Below are 18,179 nucleotides of genomic sequence, written 5' to 3' on the forward strand. Positions count from 1 at the left end.
GTTTACACTATATATATTAGGGATGCACCGAATCCAGGATTCGGCCATTTTTTAGCAGGATACGGATTCAGCCGAATCCTTCTGCCTGGCAGAACCAAATTCGAATTTGCATATGCAAATTTTCCCCTTCCCACCCCTAATTTGCATATGCAAAGTCGGATTCGGTATTCAGCTAAATCTTTTGCTAAGGATTTGGGGGTTCGGCTGAATCCAAAATAGTGGATTTGGTGCATCCCTAATATATATATATACTGTTCCTTATTGCACTGCATGCTACATAGGCTGCTGACTTTGCACACTGTCTTTCTATGTTGCAGAATTGCTGGAGGTCTCTACTTTATTAAAGCCCTGAATGCAAGTGCTCGAGCGCTACAGGGCAACATATTGTATCTCCTCAGTGATCAGTTACAGAGCCCTGACATGGGGACACAAGAGATCCCAGTTAAAACTGAGACAGGCCTGTTGGCACCCCTAGCTGCCCCCTAAATGCAAGGGGATATGATCCCCCTTATTGGCCCTTTGTGTCCATTGTTTGTACCCTTCACTCTGCCTAAACAATAATAAAAATGGAGTCTCCTACCACCATGCAGGGAATGCTGTGTTCTCAAGTTTAGCTAAAAGTGCTGCCCTGCAAGATCATTTTAGCTTTATTCCCTATTCAAAGGCATTTACTGTATGATTGTAGTAATCATTTTACTCCCAACCCCTTCTTTACTATAAACTCTGCTTCCAGTCACAAATAGAAACTTTATTTCGATGACAGAGTCTGCTGCGCTAATGGTTAACAGAACCGCACTGGACAAATCCAGAGTAAGCAAAGAATGTTCTGTTGATTCCCAGTGAATGGTCCCGTCTGATAAATAACAGAACAATATCTCTGCCCCAGAACTGTTCCGCTTTCATCTTGATAAATGCTCCCCAGTGCGGAGAATGGATAGAGCTGCCATTTACATGCGATTTGCAGTAATATGTGAGCGCATCTTTCATTTCTTCACCTGAGAAATAGGTCACTTCTTCCCACTCCTAAGGCTTCTCTCAGTCTTTCTGGTGGATTTAAATCAGCTTTTTTTAGCAACATTTTTAATTAAAGGATTCGCGGTGCAATTACATCGTACTCTCAGACATCGCCTTGATAAAGCTACAAAACGCGGGCCAGTGAAGGCTTTTTTCTCTCCCTTTTTTACTTGTTTCAACTGAATAATGTTGAAAAAGAGGGAGGCCAATTTTTAAACAATTTTATAAATTTTTTCAGTCCAATACTCTAAGAGGGTTATTTATCAAAGTCTTAATTTATCTCAATATTTTCTGCTACAAACTCCGATCAAATCTGCTGGGGTTTTTACGCTTATTTATTATTACATTTTCCCGAAAATTTGCTTTGTGGGAAAAACTCTGATTTTTTAGGATTTTTTATATGATTTTCATGATTCTTTTGGATTTTTCACCAAAAAACAAAATTCTGATTTCTTATGCTTTTTTGCCTGAAAACCCAGCACACATTAAAAAATCATTGGGACTTCTCCCATTGACTTATATGCAACCTCGACAGGTCTGAGATGCTGGATTTCAAGATTCAGACTTTTCCATCTTCGCGGTTTGATAAATTCCTAAAAATTCATGATTTTTTGAAGTCCGATTTAAAAAAGAAAATCACTAATTTTTCAGGATTTTTTGAATTCAGAGTTTAGTAAATAACTCCCTACGTTTGGGGTGGCATTTGGGAGGAACTGCTTCCTTCACATTGAACTTTCTCTTCTTGCTACACTGCTAAGGGGCCAAGAATTTGTGGTTTTTGAGGTTTAGTTGGTTTTCTCCAACGGTATAGGGCAGGTATACAATGAGACCACAGTCCCGGTCTTCTCCAAGCTTTGTGGTGTCTCTTACTTTTTAACTAAGGTAATATGAGGACAGCTCCAAAGGTAATGAAAAAGGTTGACTAGGTTTTTTGAATGTAATGTACTGAATAATGTGGTTTAGGGTTTAATTCAAATGGAATGAACTAGCAGCACGTTATGTTTAATTAAGTTGACAATAAAAAAAAACAACTGATCTGGAAGAAATCCTAAACTGTAAAGGATCGTTTAGTCCAAGTTCAATGATGTCAGATTAGAGAAAATCCTACCTGAATTCTTCAGAGGGAAACATGGCAAGCAGGTACCGGTAACAGCAAGCATAGAGAGAGGCTTGTGTGATCATTCCTGCATGTCTAACTAAAGGTGGCCATACACAGGCCGATAAAAGCTGCAGACAGACCGTGTCGGCAGTTTATTGGTCGTGTATGGGCCCCCCCGACGGGCTTCACCGATCGAGATCTGGATCGGATGGGACAAAAAATCCCGTCAGATTGCGGCCGCATCTATTCGTTAATGCGGTCCCGCGATCCGACCGCCCGTTAGGCATCGTTAGAATCCAATCGTTGGGCCCTAGGGCCCACGATCGGATCAGCCCGATATTGCCCACCTCAAGGTGGGCATATCGGAGGGAGATCCGCTCGTTTGGCATCTCTCCATGTATGGCCACCTTAATGCAGCTAGTGGCCTTCTACTCATACAATGTGGGGAATATAGATCTGTGCTAACAAACAGGAAAAAAATGGTGAGAGAAGCAGCAAGTACAATAACACAAGTTTTCTGTGGTCACATTTAGGGATTCTGTCTTGCCCAGTAAATTATTATTGTCATTCCAAGCTCACAAATGCCTATAAAGTGTATCTGTCGGGATATTTTGCACTACTCCCCGTGGGAGCAAATTTAACCTTAAATCCTTATTTACCGATCTTGATTATAAAGTTTGACTTTCAATCTATGGTTAAAGTAGCCCAGCCACCGACTCTGAATAGATGGATTGGACTGATTAATTCGCAATTGGAACTGTACAAGCTCAGTTACTTAGCACGTGAATGTCCTAAGAAATTCGAGAATATTTGGAACCCATGGCTTGAGTCACCAGCCACCTCGACCGACCACTGATTTCAGCCACATCTCTTTTCCCCTCTACTTTCTTTTTCCCTTCTTTTCTATCTAGCTTTCTTTCCTTCTAATTTTTTTGTTCTGTTGTAAAATGCAATAAAAATCAACCTTTAAAAAAAAAAAAAGTAGCCCAGAGTTTTTTTATATTTAAGAAAAACAAAAAACCTGAAATATTGATGCACCACTATCCAGAGTCTTACCAAAAGGTGTAGAAATACAGTAAGTATTTGGGGTTACAGTGCACAAGGTGTCTTGACTGTCATTGTTACATTAATGATCATGGGCCACTTCTTAATGACTGCGAAAGAAAACATCACAGGTTGCAATGAAATCTGTTGCACTGGATGGACCCAGCTTCATCAAAGAGAGCAAAAAGCCGCTGCTTGCAGTGAGACTGAGCGAGACTGAGATCTGCAATGGAATTTAGGTTTGGCAAAGAGAATTAGTAAGTGTCACAGAGCAACAATAGGTAGGGAAAAATATATATTTAGTGTACGCACAGGGCCGCCATCAGAAATCGCAGGGCCCCATACGAAAAAATTTCTTGGGCCACCTGGGCTGCGCCCACCACAAGCCCAACCTACAGGTCCACCATCCATACCCCACAGGTCCACCACACACTAAAAAAAACAAAAAAAACATTGGTGGCTATGGTTCCCACATTTCTGGGCAAAATATCCAGCATTGCCCTATATTAGTCCCGAGGAAGACATTTAAAAGTGGGCCCGAGAACAGGTTGTTAGTTAGAACTGCCACATTAGTCTATTAAGAGGAATATACCCATATCTCATTAACTTCCCACTGTATTCCCAGCTAGTTGCTATCAGAGATGGAAGGATTAGATACTAAGCAAGTACAGCTGTGCCCTAATGCAGTCAAGACATAGTCATGCATGACTACTCCACATGTGGCATGATGCCCTATTATCTCATGTTCTCTTGTTCCTATTTCAGGTTTCTTTCCAGTGACATCTAAGAAAAAAATACAAATAGAAACGCACACAATTTCAAATTTAGTATTAGAATCTGACCACAGAAATCAGAGAAAAAGCAACAGCTGATCCACATCTGTGGCAACAAGGGGCTTTGATAATGGTGTAACTACAAGACAACAGACCCCATGGATCCGCCTCAAATTGAGGCATTTGTCCAATAAGTGTCCTTTGTAAAAGTGTAAAATATATCATTAACTTCTCTTTAATTATACCACCTAGATTTAAGGCAAGAGAAGTTGCCAATCTAGATGAGGATGCAATTCAGGAAGGGAGCCATGAACTTTACATGAAGTCAGTGTCAGGTATAAAGTACAGGGCTTCCTTGCTGCTGCACTTTCACTTTATACTATTAGGTGTAATGGGTGTATAGGCTCGGTGCAAGAAAACTTAGACTCAACCTTATAGTGTATGTTTTATTTACTGTATTTGTCCACTTTCTGTAGAATGATTTGGTAGACTGGAACAATTTGTTGCCCAGAATTAAGGTTGGGGAAATCCACTTTCCAGCACCATGGACAGAGAACCATTCTGTTAATAACCCCAGAGATGTACAGAAATGATTTACAGCCTGGGGTTGCCAAACTGTTTCTGGAAACCTCTGGCTGCAGTGAAACCTCTAGTGCAGAATAGATGTGTAAATATCAACATTAGCGTAACGTACAAACCTGCTAAGGGGTAAATTTACTAAGCGCCGAAAAATCGCCAGCAACGGCTTCGCAGCCATCGCAACATTTTGCCAGGTGTTACTTCAGCAATGCGAGCAAATCAAAGTGAAGATGTGCTAGTGTTCAATTCTGCCTATCGCAACTTCATTAGAGGTCTTCGCTCAGGCTAATTTGCATAATTTGCATACAGTGGGAAATTTAAAGTTGAATGGACGTCTTTATGTTATATGTTGCAGCAAGTACATTACATTTCCACTGATAACTACACGTGTCTAGGGAACCTTAATAAAGTCAATAGAGTTGTTTTAATGCCCTACACATGAGCCCACTTTTAAATAATGTTCCATATGTTAGAAAATGTATTGGGGAAAATTATACCCCCCAAACAACGTAGGTCTCTATAAAAAGATATCGCATAAAACAGCTCATATGTAAAACCCTGCTTCCTGTAAATAAACCATATTCATAATAATATACTTTTTTAGTAGTATGTGCCATTGGGTAATAACTGCCAAGGCCGCCGGGAGCACGAAGAGACGCGTCTGCTCCCGGCGGCGAAGAATCCAAAATGGCGGCGCCCAGTCGGCCCACGTGGACGCTGGGACGCCAGCACCACAACGCTGACGCATGCGTAAAACACGCATGCGCAAACACGCCGGCGCAAGTGACGTCACTATGGCGCCAAATTCAACTATAAAAGGGCGTCCAGGACACCAGAATGGCGCCCAAGAATAGGTTCTGCTTCCCTGAACCTGGGTTCCTGATCCCAAACCTTGTTTCCTGTTCCTGTATCCTGATACCTGCACCTGCCTTGGTTTTGACCCTTTGCCTGGACTCCTGCTTATTGATCCTGATCTGCCTGCCCTTGAACTCTAGCCTGAAGTCTGATTATCCACTTGCCTAACCCTTTGGACACCGCGACCTTGATCCCTCAAGAGGGCTTCCTCCTTGATCCAGACTACCTCCCTGGAGGGAGCTCCCGGCTCCCTGACAATAAAAAATACGGGCCGCCCCCTGGGATTGTAAGATTCACAGTGCACACAAACATACCAACAAATCATACTTGTTAGGTCACATGAGCAAATTAACAGACAGAGTTGTGTCTTTTGCTTCAACACTTCTTCCTGTTACAGTTAGAGCTGCAGTATTTTTGGTCAGGTGATCTCTGAGGCAGCACACAGACCATCACGAAATGGTCGTTCAAGGCAAGAGATGTAAAAGGGCAAGATTTACTTAAATATATATTCCAGTTTGGTAAGATTCTTTAATATGACACTTAATATCATGTAAACTATGTGTTTAAGTATTCATTTTGGGGGTATATGTATAAATAATTGTAATTAAATGTAGTGATACAGGAACAACGGGGTTTTTTCCCAGAAACTCTAGCGTTCCCTGGGGGTCTCAGAGCATTCGGGGAGGGAGGAAGGTTTCAAAATAAAGATTAGTTAAGAAGTGATTTGGGGGAAATGCCTAATTGCTCTCCTATATACTTCTGGATATTTAATTTAAAGGTTATTTCTAATTAAATCTGAATTATCCGTCACTTTGTTATAAGCCATGGGGCACCCTGAACATATATAAGGGAAATATGTCAATAAATTAGTATATTTTACTATACTCCCAGTTGTACTGCTCTGCATAAACATGATTGTGCTATAAAATGTTTACTAGCACAGTTATTCATGTTTTAGGTATATTTAAAATTCAATATTTTTTTAGATATTTCAGGAAGCATCTCTAACATGTACTGTACAAAAAAATCTCTTTGTATATCAGCTCGCTTTATGTAAGTACAGCTGCAGCCTTTGTTGGGCTAGAAGTGCTTTTGTTCTATGGAGCAAAATGGAACAATGATCCTAACGTAGTGAGAGGCCATTCAATCGACAGAAAATATGGGATCTCTTTGAACAGTAAAACATATGATAAACCAGGATGTGTATGTGTATATATATATATATATACATTTTTTTTTTAAAACTGCATTTATAATTTGCCAAATAACTTTGTAACCCTTTACAAAACAGTTCACTCTTTAGTAAATGATACAAGCTCTTGAAACAGTCTCTTCATTTTATCATTTGTTTGACTTTTACATGTCACTTCGCCAGGCGTAGTTTCGCCAGCGCTTCGCAAATTCACTTAAATCCGAAGTTGCGCTCAGGGGTAGCATAAGGTTGCGAAGTTGCGCTAGCGTTGATTCGCTAAGTGAAGCAAAGTTACGCTAGCGAAGGCTAATTTGCATACGGCGCCAAATTCAAATTTCAATGGAGGAATACGTATCAGCGCTACAAATGGCTAGAAAACCTTCAAAACCTCAAATAAAAATTTTATTTTACCCTACACATGTGCCCACTGTCTAGGTAAGTTGCAATGAGTCAGGAAATGTAGGGGGGAAGGAGGGGAGCCCCAAAAAATTTTTCGATCTTTTTCAGCCTATCACCCATAATGTAGAAAACACGCCAGCGTTTTTTGGGACTTAGAAAAAATTTTGACTTTTTGAGAAGCAATCCCCATCTACTCTATTGCGCTTCGCCTGGTCTGAGGTGGCGAAGGAAGTCTAGCGTAAAAGGTAGCGTTCAGTACACTGCGCGCGTTAGTGAATTTGCGTAGTTACGTCGCTAGCGAAAATTCACCAGGCGTAAGGGTGCGAAGTAACACTAGCGAAACTACGCCAGCGTTCGTTAGTGAATTTGCGCAGTAACGAAAATGCCAAACGCTAGCGAAGTAACGCTAGCGTTCGGCGCTTAGTGAATTTGCCCCAAAGAGTTAGAGCAGGTGTGTCCAACATGGCACTCATCAGAACCATGAATGTTGGGCATACCCAGAAGTGGAATCGCTGTGCTCATAAGATGTCCTAATTGAAAATACATTATCAAGCCACTGAATATATAATGTGTTTGCCTTTTAGACCCGTACCATACAGAGGGAACATAACATAACATGCATGTGCAAAGGAACCATGCATTCTGCAGTGGGCACATGGTACATTCTGAACAGGACTTACACAGAATTAGAATGCTTGCCATGGGAGGTGGCATTTAAGCCCTCGCCATAATCAGAATTAAAATAGCCTTTCTTTATGTCAGGATCTAGATGCACTTTAAAAACGACTGTAATGTTAGAAATGAACCTGATTTTAAAGACTGTGACATATAGGCATACATACATAGATGTGACTGGAGAAGGTCTGCTGCACTCCTCCAATCAAAGAGAATTCATGTCTGTAACGGTGGCCATAGATGCAAAGATCCACTCGTTTGGCGACATCGTCAAACGAGCCGATTTTTCCCCGATATTCCACTAATGGGCATGGCTATATCGGGGGTAATCTGAACGATTACCAATTTACAATGAGAGCGCAATGGTCTCCGGCAGGACAAAATCAAACCTGTCCGATCAACCAAACGACCAATCTCCGCCGGACAAAAAATGTCGGGACTCTCCACACACGGTCCGAAAATCAAACGAATCGAGGATCTTTGCGTCTATGGCCAGCTAAACTGTGTTGTTCATTCTTGTGCTGGTGAATCACAAAAAGCCAATGGGGCAAATTCACTAAGGCGCAAAGCGCCGAACGCTAGCGTTAATTTGCTAGCGTTTGGCAATTTCGCTACTGCGCAAATTCACTAAAGAACGCTGGCGTAGTTTCGCTAGTGTTACTTCGCAACCTTACGCCAGGCGAATCTTCGCTAGCGACGAAACTACGCAAATTCACTAACTTGCGCAGTGTAGCGAACACTACCTTTTACGCTAGACTTCCTTCGCCACCTCAGACCTGGCGAAGCGCAATAGAGTAGATAGGGATTGTTTCTAAAAAAGTCAAAATTTTTTCTAAGTCCCAAAAAACACTGGCGTGTTTTCTACATGATGGCTGATAGGCTGAAAAAGATTGAAAATTTTTTGGGGCTCCCCTTCCTCCCCCCTACATTTCCTGACTCATGGCAACTTACCTAGACAGTGGGCACATGTGTAGGGCAAAATAAAATTTTTATTTGCAGATTTGAAGGTTTTCTAGGCATTTGTAGTGCAGATACGTGTTCCTCCATTGAAATTTGAATTTCGCGCCGTATGCAAATTAGCCTTCGCTAGCGCAACTTCGCTTTATATAGCGAAACAACGCTAGCGCAACTCCGCAACCTTACGCTGCCCCTGTGCGCAACTTCGGATTTTAGTGAATTTGCGAAGTGCTGGCGAAACTACGCCTGGCGAAGTGCGGCGAAGTTGCGCCTGGCAACTTCGCATCTTAGTGAATTTGCCCCAATGTCTTTTTGGGAATAAAGAGGATATACATTCCTGGGGGTCATTTGTAGGTAACTATTATTTCAGTGTCTGTAAACGGCAAAGGCTATGGCGTTTAAAGCTGAACAGCAATAGAGATAGGGTGTTTCATCTTGTTATGTACATCGATGGATATGAAGGTAGGCCCCATTTGTGTAGGCCTACCCTTTTATTTGTAACCCTATGTAAAACTATATAGCATTCAATATTGTTTGTTGATATGTTTTGTTTGGTGCTCAACAGCTGCTCAAGGCCTGGAAGTTAGACATCCCAAAAATATTCTGCTTCACCTCCAATTTCCCCAATTGTTATTCCCCACATAGACTGGAATTTGTGTGGCTTGAAGCAGGAACATGACACTGACTATCCACAGTGGATAGGAACCCTATTTTGCTTGCAGGAACCCAATGAAAACAGTAAAAATGTGCACTGGCCATATAATGATGGGCCGTTTTGTAGCTCTGGCCAGTGGTTGCAGAACTTATTAATTAAATCCTTCCTATCCGCTCACCAAACACATTGTATTTCATAAGGTGCAACTGTTACAGCAGGCTCTTGGATTATATTGGGAGTTGTGTTTGGACAGGAACTCAAAACAATATTCCTTTAATGTAATACAACTTGTTTTATTCCATCGAGCATGTACTAACATTTATGCTTCACATAAACACTGACCCAATTTGCAGAATAACCTGTTTTCCCTTGTCTGTAAAAAAAAAAAAGGGCAGGGATCATTTTGAAATGCCATAATAAACCTTTTTAATGAAAACATTACATGAGTCATTTACCAAGAGGTGTAAAATGATGCACCACAGGCTCATCCATTTGCACCTCTGTGATTATAGACTGTGCTCTGCACCTTGTCCTCATTAAGAATCTGGTGCAAAGTGCAGAGAATGAGGGAGTCCAGTGCTTAAAGTCTGCCTATGGCTCCCCAAGGCTCTGCCCAGACGCATGTAAGCGCCGAATGCAGGAAAAATGCAACATGCTGCGTCCCAACCTGCGTTCTGCACTTACATGCGTCTGGTTGAGTACAGCCCCAATAAAAATAATTCAGTGCGTCTACTCCTGCGCTCGCCTGCGACCTGAATGCATTAAACCGGAACGCAGGGGGGCACAGCTAAAAACGTTCGTCTGTTGTTAAAGAAAAGTCCTTTAAAAAAAAAAAAAAAAAAAAAAACACTTGTCTGTAAGAGCCCTTACAAGGATACTGTCATGGGAAAAAAAAAAATTTTTTCAAAATGAATCGGTGAATAGTGCTGCTCCAGCAGAATTCTGCGCTGAAATCCATTTCTCAAAAGAGCAAGCAGATTTTTTTATATTCAATTTTGAAATCTGACATGGGGCTAGACATATTGTCAATTTCCCAGCTGCCCCAAGTCATGTGACTTGTGCTCTGATAAACTTCAATCACTCTTTACTGCTGTACTGCAAGTTGGAGTGATATCACCCCCTCCCTTTTCCACTCCAGTAGCCTAACAACAGAACAATGGGAAGGCAACCAGATAGCAGCTCCCTAACACAAGATAACAGCTGCCTGGTAGATCTAAGAACAACACTCAATAGTAAAAACCCATGTCCCACTGAGACACATTCAGTTACATTGAGAAGGAAAAACAGCAGCCTGCCAGAAAGCATTTCTCTCCTGAAGTGCAGGCACAAGTCACATGACCTGGGGCAGCTGGGAAATTGACAAAATGTCTAGCCCCATGTCAGATTTCAAAATTGAATATAAAAAAAATCAGTTTGCTCTTTTGAGAAATGGATTTCAGTGCAGAATTCTGCTGGAGTAGCACTATTAACGGATGCGTTTTGAAAAAAACATGTTTTCCAATGACAGGATCCCTTTAAGCATTCCCTAGCTTGTATGCCTTAATAAAGTAGAGGCTTAGGTTTGTGCCAGGTTGAAAAGAATTCAGGGCACTTCAGCTTGAAGTGCTGTCCATGGAAAATGTAACAATAGGCAAATTCTCTTGTTCAATTCGTTGTCGACCATTGTGTATAAGAATCTTGTAGGAAGCCTTTTCGTGTTTATGTATTTATACATCTACTGTATATTACAGAGTGCCAGGATATCCCGTGTCTAGTCTTCAGTTTAAAACATTTTTCACCTGGAATGCAGCCCGGAGACGCTTGGCCGTGCATCTAGTTTGGAGGATTAAAGCAAGTTATAAATCTTGTACATAACACAAATCGGCCAGTCACTGGGTAGTGATGCTACTTTTATAACAGAAGGAGCCCATACATAAAACCCAAAACCTGATTAGGTGTAAGGAAATTGGCATTACAGACACCTGACCTTTGCAATGCTAACAAATGCTGTACAATCAGGAAGCCACAATTATAAATAAACTTGATTATATGTACAAACTGGCAAGTAAGTGTTAGAAGTACATGGAACATAGACTCTTGGCCTGCCATCAGTGCAACTACTGTACATATGAGCCAGGTGTCTGCTTATGATGCCTTATAGCAACTATAACAAAGCTATAATGGGTGCAAGTTCCAAAGCATATAAAAGCAACGTGCACAGTAATAGAATGTGAGCAAATGACTAATGTGAGCCAGAGTTACTGCTTTCAGGGACTTCGCCGATTTACTAACAGGCGCAGGCGGCACTTTGCTAGCGAAGGAGATAGACGCTAGCGGTGATTTGCACTCTATCGCCAGCCAAATTTTCGCTCTGGCGAATGGACGTAACTCCGCAAATTCACTAAGATGCGGATTTTACTGAACGTTAACTCTTTCACCAGACTTGCCTTCGACAGCTCAGACCAGGCGAAGTGCAATGGAGTGCATAGAACTTCCTCAATCAGTTACTTACATAATATTTTTTGAGCGCAAAAACGCTGTCTTTTCCTTTTTTCAGGGTGATAGGCTGCAAAAGTCTTACATTTTCCGGTTACATTTTACAACATATGGGAACATTATTTTACAGTGGGCTCATGTGTAGGATATTATAACAATTCTATTGACTTCATTCAGGTTCCCTTGGCATGTGTAGTTATCCGTGTAAATGTTATGCATTAGATGCACCATGTAACATAAAGAGGTGCTTTCAACGATAAATTTACCACCATATGCAAATTAGCCTGAGAGCAAGACCACTAACGAAGTTGCGCTAGGCAGGATTGAAGACTAGCGCATCTTCGCTTTGATTTGCTTGCACTGCAGAAGTACCGCTAGCGAAAATTCGCCAGCGTTCGTCGGCCGGAACAAAACTTTGCATCCTAAATTGCGTTGTCTGACCGAATTTTCATCTGGCGAAGTGTTGCGATGGCTGCAAAGCCGTCGCTGGCGAATTTTCATCCATTAGTAAATTTACCCCTACAAGTAGCTGCTAATAATCACCTGGTATGATATAGGAATGTTGACAACAATTGGTGAACGATTGCCTCCCATGTCAGAAACTCACTTATCTAGCGAGCCATTGCCCACCATTGTGGAGGGCTCAAAAAAACACCTTTATTATGGATTGTATATACAATCAATTAATAATTCTATTAATGTGTCAGATGAATGATCCAATATATCTTATAGGGGGGCTCCTTTTGTCTTGAAAATGTATTAGAGCTCACTCTACTAAAATCACCAGAAATCCTGTCTCTCTACATGCAGAATTTGTCCAAAATGGCCAGTTATTTGAGTGAGCTCTAATACATCTGCTAGGAAAGGGAGCCCCCCTATAATATATATTGGATCATTCATCTGACACCCAACTGCTGAATGAAGACAGAATGAGGAGAAACAGATGCTGAGAGAGGAATAGTGAAGACAAACTTGATTATTTCAGAAACGATACAGAATATTTAATTGATTGTATTTACAATGTTTCTTATTTCAGTACGAGGAAGCTTATATTAAATTTTCATTTTCGCGATAGTTCCCCTTTAATTTAAAAAAAAAAACTCCCCTGGGTCTCTGGATTGATCGGCAGATCCACATTGTCCCACAGAGTCAATCTATAGGTATGAAAGGCTAGCGTTGTTTTGTATGGAGCTATAGGGCATTAAAGAGGAGTGCCAAGCAGAGCATAATGGTGAGCAATGTACTAGCTGCTGCCTGTGCTGCTGTTGCCAGGCCATGTGTCCACGGAGTTTCATTTTCCGGCAGACTGTAACGATTGGATGAGATGATGAGAGATCCATGCAGTGTGCATTGCATGTGTGTGTGAGTGAGGAGAATGACTATGTAATGACTCCCTGGGCTTTCTACAGTCACATTCAGGGGATTCAGGGAAAAGGATTCTGAAAAATCACACACAGCTGCAGCACACAGCTCTATGTACAGCGTGTGTCCCAGGTGATGCTGGAATTCTGGAAAATAATGTATTATTGAGGGTAAAATACACGATGCATTGCTAGTGAATTTAGCACTTTGCATTTGTTTCACGAGTGATGTTCCAGGGCCCAGATTACAATAAACTCATGGGGGCAAATTCACTAACCTCCGAAAATTCACCAGCGACGGCTTCGCTCACAGCGCAACACTTCGGCAGGCGTAGATTTGCCAGGACAACACTAATTCACTAAAATCCAGGGCGCCAAACGCTTGGGAAGTTGCGCTAGCGTTACTGCGCCAAGTTGCGTTAGCGTTGGCTAATTTGCGGGAAGTTAAAGTTGAATGGACATATATGTTGCAGCAAATACATTACATTACACAAGCCCAGGGAACCTTAATAAAATAAAATAAAGTTGTTATATTGCCCTACACATAAGCCCACTGTATAGTATATGTGCCATATATTGGGAAATATAGGGGGGAAGCCTGTTACCCCCAAAAAAAGACGCTAGCGTTTTTTGGGACTATTACACTTCGCCTGGTCTGAGGTGGTGAAGGCAAGTCTGGCGCAAGAGGTAACGTTCAGTAAAATCCACATTTTAGTGAATTTGCGTAGTTACGTCCATTCGCCAGAGCGCAAATAAGGCCGGCGTTAGGGAGTGAAGTACTGCTAGAGTCTGTCTCCTTCGCTAGCGAAGTTATGCCGGCGACCGTTTTTAAATCGATGAAGTATCGAAATGACGTCACGCTGGCGCATATTCGCCAGCGTTAATCACTTCGCCCTTTAGTAAATTTGCCCCAGGGTGTCAAACAAAGAATTCAGTGGAACACAAGCAAGTTGGAGACCCAAAAATGTCCTATGAGGGCCACATCCAGCCCATTGGCCTCCAGTTGGACATCTTAGGCCCAAAACTGTCCACATTTTACATCATGCACCAGATTAAGCTGATATTCTGTGGTATCTTCCACATTTTAATACAATAAATGAAAAAAATGACAGTTTGTCATTTTTAGCACCAAAATGTGGAAGGTATCACAGAATATCAGCCTATAGGGTGCATGATGTAAGATGTGAAAATGTTTGGGCCTAGTAGCTTAAGGCCCCCATACATGGTGCGGTCCCGCAATCCGACTGCCGGTATTGCCTCCATTCTGATCCGATCATTGGGCCCTAACTCACCCAACTCAATGTGGGCATATTGGGGAGAGATCCACTTGTTTGGCCACATTGCCACACTAGCGGATCTCCCTGTGTTTGGCCACCTTTAGAGTTACGTAGCAGATTATATGATAGAACATCTACAACATACAGATATGGCAGTTCCCACAGAGTCTATTTTAAAGGACAAGTCAACTCCAAAATTAACATTTGCCTAATAAAAGAAAATGTAATCCTAATCAACTTTCGAATATACATTTATTACAAATGTCAGTGCTTTTAAAGTTATTTGTAAAAACAATTGCTATTGAAAGCAGTATTTCCTTAACTACTTGTTGTTGTTACATTTTAAACAATGTTGCAAAAGTCTGAGTTCCCCAGCAAAAGACAGGTCTGTTAATCAGCTGCCTTGTCTTACAGTGTTTCAACAGTCTCAACCATCAGGGCAGAGAATTATTGCAAATATGCTTAGAATTAGGTTTTCTTTTATTAGGCAAAAATGTATTTTTTGAGTTGGCATGTCCTTTAGGGTAAGGCCACACGAGGAGATTCGGGGAGATTTTGTCACCTGGCGACTAATCGCCTTGTCTTTTGAGCGACTGCATTAGCCGCGTGTGCATTAGCACAGGCGACTTTTCATTGCAACCTATGGGAAAAACGCTGAGGCAGTTCGGGGAGATAGTTGCTCAAAAGACGAGGCCGATTAGTCGCCAGGCGACAAAATCTCCCCGATTCTCCTCGTGTGGACTAGCCCTTAAGGAAATAATTCAAATATTAATGAATAATTTCCTTTTTCTCTGTAATAATAAAACAGTGGGGCTCATTTATAAACTTCGCGCAGGGCAGATTGGTTCGCACAGTGAATATATTTGCCCTGCACACGGTTACATTTATAAAGCTGTATAAAAGCGTGCAAACAGAATTTCGATTTTTTTTTTCACACTGCGAATGTCTATAAGAGCTTTTTAAATATCGCAAATTGCGAACAATATATGCGCACTCTGAGTTTGAATTACGCCACAACTTTGGTGGCAGAGAAAATATTCGCAAAACAGTTTCTCAAATTGCGAATTTAAGCTACTGTCAACGCTATTTTCGCGCACGACAACCTCGCACAGTGGGCGCACTCACGCAAACACCTGTCTCATTTGTGAGCCATTTGCGAAAATGTATTCTCAATGCGAATTCACAAAAACCAGAAAGAAGGGCACAGCAGTGCAATGTTTTAGTGCTCAGGAAAAAACATGGGCAATACAACCATTTGCGAATAAATACCCCTAGTACCTTGTACTTGATCCTAAATAAGCTGCACGAATCCCTACTGGAGGTATAACAATCTTATTGGGTGTATTTGATATTTAAATGTTTTTTAGCGAACCTAATCAAGGAGATCTGAATTGCAGAATGATCCCTTATCTGGACAACCCCAGGTCCTAAGCATTCTGGATAATAAATCCCATACCAGTATAATAAGTGAACAGCTGGTAAAGATATTTATTCTGTTCTCAATGATAAATTACAGCTCCCATCATGCACAGCAAGTCACAGATTTGTGGTTTAGTGCTGGATGGGTGACTCTAGCTTGTCATTGCCACTAAGGGCTCTTACACACGGCCATTCCGACCTGCGCTCCCCTGCGTTCCGTTTTTTGGCGTTCAGCCGAAGGGGAGCGCAGGAATAGACGCAAGTAATGATTTGAAATGGGGCTGTACTCACTCAGGCGCGTGTAGGCGCCGAACGCAGGTTCAGACGCAACATGCTGCATTTTTCCTGCGTTCGGCGCCTGAGTGAGTACAGCCCCATTTCAAATCATTACTTGCGTCTATTCCTGCGCTCCCCTGCGGCTGAACGCCAAAAAACGGAACGCAGGGGAGCGCAGGTCGGAACGGCCGTGTGTAAGAGCCCTTCCACATTCTACTTATTTGTGTTTCTTTCATGAATGTCTGGAACGGTCACAAGGTTATCTTTCAAACACCTGCAAAGAATGAGGGTCACTTTAGGGGAGAGCTGTTAAATACTGGGATAGACAGACACCCCAAAGGGCCTCATATGACACATACACCCTGGTGATCCTCAGCCTATTTTAGGTGGGCTTCTCTTGTAACCTTATAAAATAAATGTGCCAGCCAGAAAGAATGAGAGGCCAACCCCTTGTAAGCTCTAGTAATGTGTGTCTGTCACTCAGGCAAAGACAAGCTCTCTCTCCTGCTCGCTGCAAGTGCCAGGGAATAAGCGAGGGTTTAATGTCTGTGCACACATAGCAATATTTAAAGGAGATTAGGGCATTAGATGGAGAACAGCGATTACAACATTATCTAGGTCAGGGCAATAAAACTAGAAGCATCCAAGTATCTGTGTACTACAGCTCCCACAATTCTCCATTAGACAATTGCTGTATGATCAGAGCTCATGTACAGCAGCCTATGTGGCAAGGTAGGGTTAAAATGTTGCAGTACTTATGTATTGGGCATATTAATAGAGCAAATATTATGTCTCGGCTGAATAACCATCTAGGTCTCCAAGGCTGGAAAGTTTAGGTTCTATACCCACCAGAGAACTGTAATAGGACAGACATAGGTGTTTATATTCCTATACTTCAGATATCAAGGCATTCGATTGCAAAGCTGTCAGTGAAACTAACAGTAACATATAAGACCACTTCACTTGTATCGCTCACTTTTAAATAACCCCCAGTAAAGCAAAGCTAGAACATTGTGATAAAGGTGAAGTGCAACTGTAAGGTCTGACAGAGTCCCAGCTTGTTCCATGGGGATCCAATCAAACTGGCTACTCTTAGAGAGACTGCGTGCGACTATTTGGGCCACAAGGCTCCACGAGACAGTGAGCAGTGTAAAGAGGTGTGTGTGTGTGAGAGAGGGGTCTGTGAGTGTGAGAGAGAGAGGTGTGTGTATGTGAGAGAGTTGTGTGTGTGTGTGTGTGTGTGTGAGAGAGAGGTGTGTGTGTGTGTGTGTGAGAGAGAGAGAGAGAGAGAGAGGTGTGTGTGTATGTGAGAGAGAGAGGTCTGTGAGTGTGAGAGAGGTGTGTGTGTGAGAGAGAGGGGTGTGTGTATGTGAGAGAGAGAGAGAGAGAGAGAGAGAGAGGGGTGTGTGTGTGTGAGAGAGAGAGAGAGAGAGGGGTGTGTGTGTGTGTGTGTGAGAGAGAGGTGTGTGTGAGAGAGAGAGGTCTGTGAGTGTGAGAGAGGTGTGTGTGTGAGAGAGAGAGAGGGGTGTGTGTATGAGAGAGAGAGAGAGAGAGAGAGGGTGTGTGTGTATGTGAGAGAGAGGTGTGTGTGTGAGAGAGAGAGGTCTGTGAGTGTGAGGGGGAGAGAGAGAGAGAGAGAGAGAGAGAGAGAGAGAGAGAGAGAGAGAGGTGTGTGTGTGAGGGAGAGAGAGGGGGGGTGTATGTGAGAGAGAGAGAGAGAGAGGGGGGGGTGTGTGTGTATGTGAGAGAGAGGTGTGTGTGAGAGAGAGAGGTCTGTGAGTGTGAGAGAGGTGTGTGTGTGAGAGAGAGGGGTGTGTGTATGAGAGAGAGAGAGAGAGAGGGGGGGGGGGTGAGAGAGAGAGGTCTGTGAGTGTGAGGGGGAGAGAGAGAGAGAGAGAGAGAGAGAGGTGTGTGTGTGTGTGTGAGGGAGAGAGAGAGGGGGGTGTATGAGAGAGAGAGAGAGAGAGAGAGAGGGGTGTGTGTGTGTGAGAGAGAGGTGTGTGTGAGAGAGAGAGTTCTGTGAGTGTGAGGGGGAGAGAGAGAGAGAGAGAGAGGTGTGTGTGTGTGTGTGAGGGAGAGAGAGGGGGGGTGTATGTGAGAGAGAGAGAGAGGGTGTATGTGAGAGAGAG

General features: G+C 42.5%; 1 protein-coding gene across 2 annotated transcripts in view; it reads right to left on the reverse strand.

Annotated features, from left to right (window-relative positions):
* Positions 1–18,179, reverse strand: part of evl.S (Enah/Vasp-like S homeolog) — a 93,390-nt gene that overhangs the window by 73,900 nt on the left and 1,311 nt on the right.

Source organism: Xenopus laevis, chromosome 8S, assembly GCF_017654675.1.
Source record: "Xenopus laevis strain J_2021 chromosome 8S, Xenopus_laevis_v10.1, whole genome shotgun sequence".
NCBI classification, from domain to species: domain Eukaryota; kingdom Metazoa; phylum Chordata; class Amphibia; order Anura; family Pipidae; genus Xenopus; species Xenopus laevis.